Source organism: Mesoplodon mirus (assembly GCF_964341445.2).
Source record: "Mesoplodon mirus genome assembly, chromosome: 6".
In the NCBI taxonomy this organism is placed as follows: Eukaryota; Metazoa; Chordata; class Mammalia; order Artiodactyla; family Ziphiidae; genus Mesoplodon; species Mesoplodon mirus.
Genome location: NC_138982.1, coordinates 47,194,974 through 47,200,973, shown reverse-complemented (window position 1 = coordinate 47,200,973; position 6,000 = coordinate 47,194,974).

Sequence of the window (6,000 nt, the reverse complement as noted above, 5' to 3'; positions counted from 1 at the left end):
ATTAAGTACTCAATCAATATTTGTTGCATTGTTTCACAAAGACTCACCCCATTACTTCCTGCACTAATGTCTATTTATGACTCAGCCAGAACAAAGTCTAATGTATTGTTTTTCCCCTGGGTTTCCCCTGGGTGACCTTTTCTGGGAATGCAACATTCTACTAGGATGCACTTTGATAATTAAAAATTCCAGCATTTCTACCTAGACTAATTTTGTCACTGTTCTATAACTATTTATGGCTCTGTCCATATTTCTGGGAAATTACTCATTAGATGCTCCTATTGCTATATTTTTATTATGAAAGAATAGAATTTTACCCACAAAAATTCTGTTTGTCTAAGGTCAGACTCATAGGTTTCTTTGTGTAGTCAGATTTTTCCCTCTGGTTTCTACTGTAAGTGTTAAACTAAGGTTTGTCCCTCCTCTCCCCACGCCCCTGCCCTGTCTTTGCCCAGGTCTGCACCCTCCATCCTTGTATTTTTCAAGTATAGGTTGCGACTTGTGACTCATGGGGGGTGATGAAATTAATTTAGTGGGCTGTGAACAGCAATTTTAAGAAAAAATATAACAAGATAGAAAATATTGAAAATGTTTTCATTTTGAAACTGTGGGACATAGTCCAAATAGTTTGAGAGCACTGCTTGGGCCAACATAGGTTGAAAGAGGTTTTAGCCTATTTTTCTCTTTAGTTGTCTTCAGAATATTCTAGAAGGGTACATGTCGGGTTGTAGAAAATGGTCATTTCTCTTTTAAAACATCCTCAGCAGCAGTACAAGTGGTGAGTACACCTGTTTCTTTAATGTATCTGCTTCATAAAGCAACTGTACCTGGAGCACTGAGACACATGCCTTATTTGCATAAACACTCCATCCAAACCCCTGCATTAAGAAACTTGATGAACCCTTGCATGGCTGCTGGCAGCCTAAGGCCATATCCTGGGGTGACCCATCTCTCCATTTAAGTTTCTGTCAGGAAAAGCTCAAGGCTCTCACAGGAATTTACCATTCGTTCTAGCCAACACCTGATTATAGGCCCCTGACCTCCCTTTCTTAGAGCATTAACTTTTTTTTAAAAAATATTTATTTATTTATTTTGGCTGTACCAGATCTAGTTCCCCGACCAGGGATCAAACCCAGACCCTCTGTGTTGGAAGCGTGGAGTCTTACCCACTGGACCACCAGGGAAGTCCGAGAGCATTTACTAAAGAGGGCTTACAATTGTAAATCCTTCCTCTGTCCCTTTTAGATAAATATCTATGTATCTCCTACAACCCAGGAGTGTCTTTCTCAAGGCTCTGAAGCCATTCTTTTGAAGTGTAATTATCAGGAAGGACAGGGCTTGTCTCCCAGTTTTGTGGGAAGAGAGTATCCTAACTTCATGGTTGCCAGCCAGCAGAGGCAGCTGCTTTAATCACATTTACAATGACCAACACTTTGTGCTTTTCCCCTTCCCTGACTCTACTTGAGCCCCCACTGGTTCCCAGTCCCCATCCCTTACCCTCCCTTTAAATCACCCAGTCACCTCTGCACAAATCATAGTAGGGTTCAGCCCTTTCCCCTACTGTCAGTGGTTACTGAACAAAATGTTTTCACCACTTTAACCAATGTCCAGCTTTGTTTATCTTTGATGGCATGTATGTACACACACACATGCGTGCACACACCCCCCTCCTAAGGACAAACACTGCTTCTCAGAAATAGCTGAATCTTGTCATCTTCATTATCCACCGCATTATTTCTGTGCTTATTTCCCTATCTCACCTCTAAGTCATCGGTAAAGTCTCACTTAACTGTTCCAGCCTGGTTTGTGCTGTCCTTTGGGAAATTAAGTAAAGAGTCATGTACAGGACTCTTTCTTTATAGGAGCAAGAGTAGGGATTATAAGATACAACTATCTGTCCCCACTGGGAGTTTCTCCCTCTACCACCAAACTTGGAGGAACTGGGTTTGTTTTAGTAAGGGAGCAGGAAAGTTTCCTTACAGAGAAACCTTTCTAACGAATTTGTAGCCAAGAAGTCCTATATCCTCTTTTGCTCTTTCTCCAAACTTGAGAAATCAAGAGGCCCTAGGGACATTATGGTGTTGGGGTAGCTAGAGGTCAAGACGAGGAGGGTAGTGGGGTTTCTGTGTTTGGAGACCACAGGAGAGGCAGCAGGTAAGGAACCCAGGCAGATGATCAGGGATGGGGCATGCGTGGGTGTCAAGGTCATGGGTGGCATGCAGGAATCGATAACAAAGGAGACATCTGAGCATGCAAGAAGAAAAGGAAAATCCCCAGGTGTTAGAAACGAACGTACAAGTAAAAACCAGAGTGACTGGTCATCAGGCAGGCTGATACTGGGCAGCTTGGGGGTGGGTGGGACCTGACCCAAATGAGCCCCCATCACCAAGGATCTTCAGTGTGGTAGCATACAGGAAGAGAAAATGAGGCATAAGCCCACCGGAGGAGGGGATGGGGACTGAGATCCTATATAAAGGCAAAATCTCCAGGGAGAAGGAGGCCGGTCCAGGGGAAGCCACAAACCAGCAGAGAGCACCAAGATCAGGAAGAGGCGCCAAGGAAAGCTGGGCAGATGCCAGGCCCTGGCCAAGCTGTCCAGGCAGCAGATTACCACTTAGATCCAGCAGGGAAATTGGAGGGCTCAGCGGTGAACTTAAGGTCAAAACCCCATTTTGACTCTCAGCTGGTGCACCGGCTCTCGGATCTATGGCCCAGGATTAACTCCAGAGCACTTCCAACCAGTGAGATGGGGCTGTGTTTCCCAAGATTGTCCGCCCAGAATCCCTAAGACTGAGAAGCAAGAACTTCTGTCTCTAGGGAGGCACAGGGGGAATGGTCTAAAGCTATTCATGTGACCCCACATTTCTTTAAAGCCTCAAGTTTTCCTTTTCAATTGCACAGGACCTTTGCATTGAAATCCAAAACAAACTAAATGATGACACGTTTACCAGTGCTTGAGAGTCACAGCTCTCTGGCTCATATGCCCAGTTCCACGTGCTCCGGTTTGAGAAGCACGGGTCAGTTAGGGCTTCGGGGACAACACAGTGACATTGGTGGAGGCAGGGCTGACAAGTCAGACCAGAAACCAGAAACCTAGAGGGGGGCCTCCTGTAGGAAGGTGTCAGGCCAGGCAGGAGGAGGGTCACAGTTTGCAAACGGATTGGTAAATGCTGTCTCGGAGTGGCGATGAGGCATTAGGGAGGGAAAAGCTGTCTACTTTTTTGGCGTTCTGTAAACCAAAGCTGATTAATTTTAGCCTATGAGTTTATCTAAACCCCCTTGAATGAACTGAAATGTTTCAAATTTCCCCTCCTAAATTAATTTCTATTCAGATACCACTTACTCATATCAACCAAAACAAGCAAAAAAAAAAAAAAAACATTCAGCCAGTGATTGTACACAACATATACTTATCCACTCCATGCATATTTTACTGAATAAATAAAAACTTTATTTGTATTTGTACCTATAAACAATATCTTTAGTTTGATCACTTAAAAAGAAAATACAGCCTCACGTAACCAAAATGCTTAAAGGATTTGGTTAACTAAGTGTTGATATTTTTACCTATAAATATGAAAATCTGACCTGTCAGAACTGGTTTTGCAGTAGCCATGTTTGAGATATTTGTGGATTTCCATGAAGGATGACTCTTCAAATTAAAAGATCTCATAAAACATCCAGATCAGATACTAAGGGAAAAAAGGATTTTGCAACCCCAAGTTAGGGCTTTATATAAGAAATTCCAGTGGTGTTTACCCACTTTGAACATTTTACTGAGTACTTTCTTTTTCAAAATCAAGTAGGATAAATAAATAACAGTAGTACCTCAAGGGCTTTTATAAATAGCAAAGCTATACTTTCATAGCTATAAGCAAATGTTTGCATTTCCCTGAGAGCACAGTTTCTTTCAGTTCAAGAGCTCTGTGTGCCTGTGTGTCTGCGTGCTTCCTGAAGCCAGTGTATGCAGAATGTGATGAAAGCTAAGAAGAGAACATTTATTTGTTGATGTTTGGGTGAGCTTAGCTCCCCATCCTTTTCAGATCAGCCTTGGCAACTGGGGCCCCTTAACCTTCCCAACAGATTCCACCTCATCAGAGCCTCTGGGTCTCACTCTCTCTTGGTCCAGAATGATAAGAGACCCAGCCAAGCAGCTCAGAGGTCCCACAGCAAATGGGTCTGACAGCTAGTCCTGCTCTAAATTTGCCAAACTTCTAAGAAGTGGGCTTCCTCTTGGAACCCACTTGCCTGGAACCCCTGTTCCTTATTCTCCCCTCACACTTCTTGAAAATGGAGTCATGCTCACAAACTCCAGGGTCCCTGACATCATTTTCTAGACCTGTGTCCTTAAACCTGACTTTCTCCTCTTCCTACCTCATCCTCTTCCTCCCAGTCAGGGGTACTCTATCCACTCATGGGACCTGCCTCAAGATCCAGTCTGCTGTGCCAGGACATCCTAAACACCCTGCCTGAGTCCTAGGGCCCTTTGTCTCTGGCTCATCTGGCACCAACCTGCCTGGTCCCCCTGTTGGTAGTATGGCTTATGACAGTTAACTTCCTGCAAACTTGATTTTTGTTTGTTTGTTCATCTCAGAATGGAAATTAGATTTTAAGAGATTCCATCCCTGGCTACTGCCTAGAGGCTTAAATCCTGATGATATAAAGTTTCCCAAAAATGACTTGAAATTCTTTATATCCCTAAAAGTTACAGACTGGCAGCTTCAAGTGCAGAACTCTGGATCTTCTTAGTCGGTGTCTCTGTCTGCCAACCCATGCCGTTATTGAGAACCCTTGCATTGAGAACCAGATTTATAACACAGAGATCCTAAATCCTCAGTTTCCCAGCATAGGGTTAACCTGCTGAAAATCTGGGCTCAAAACTTGCCAGTTGCTCTTATCAAAGGACCACCAGGACAAGGAGGACACTCTGAGGGGAGGCTCTCTGCGTTGTCAATGATGCTGTCATTGAACTTCCTCTTTGAAAGTTCTTTCCTGAACTTGTCTTTGAAATATGACTGATAGCTCCTATAGCCCGGAAGTGGTTTCTGAAGGCGATCTCAAAGAAAAACAAATATGTAAACAATGGCCACCTCATTGACCGAAGAGCGCAGCTTCCCAAGGAGATCACTTGGAAGGGCAATAAAGACCTGGATGCAACCTCATAACTTCATATACGTCTCATTTTCTCTAACTTGATGAAAAGAAAAATTATAATATTGACCAAGTGGCCTGTTTACCTGTTTATCGAGTGTTTCTAGGGTGGGGATTGGTCTTGTTCTTTGGAGTCCCCAAGGCTTGCCAAACAAAAATTTCCTGGAATGTTTGCTGAATTGAAGTAGATTAAATTGTTTCAGTTGAGAGCTTCATTAAGGTTATCAGTGTTTGTGAGTAAGTGAGGTATGTGCTCTAAATTCCCACAAATATGTTTGTATTTTCCCATCTCACTTTTCACAGCAAGGAGCTGAACTCTGAAGGCACAGAGCTTTTCAAACCCCAACATGCATTTATATTTATCCTCAGTGATCTAAGCATAAATAGAAATCTCAGTTGTAATTTTCCAAGTCTTTTTATATGCTTTGAACTGTAGCTCCTTCTAACCATAACTTTTCTATGAAAGTTAAATTCACCATCAACTGTTAGTACCTTCCCAAACTGCTGAGAAGTACAAGCACACAATGGCACATCTGACATGAAATAAAATTCTATAAAGAGATTTGAAATCATATGATGAAAATAAAGGACATTAAGTAATGCAGTTACTATGTTGTTAACACTGTTGTTGCTTTTTTTTTTTTTTTTCTTTGCTGCTTTGGGTCTTCGTTGCTGCGCGCGGGCTTTTTCTCTAGTTGGGGCGAGCGGGGGCTACTCTTCATTGCGGTGGCTTCTCTCGTTGCAGAGCACGGGCTCTAGGCGCACGGACTTGAGTAGTTGTGGCGCACGGGCTTAGTTGCTCCGTGGCATGTGGGGTGTCTCCGGACCAGGGCTCGAACCCACGTCCCC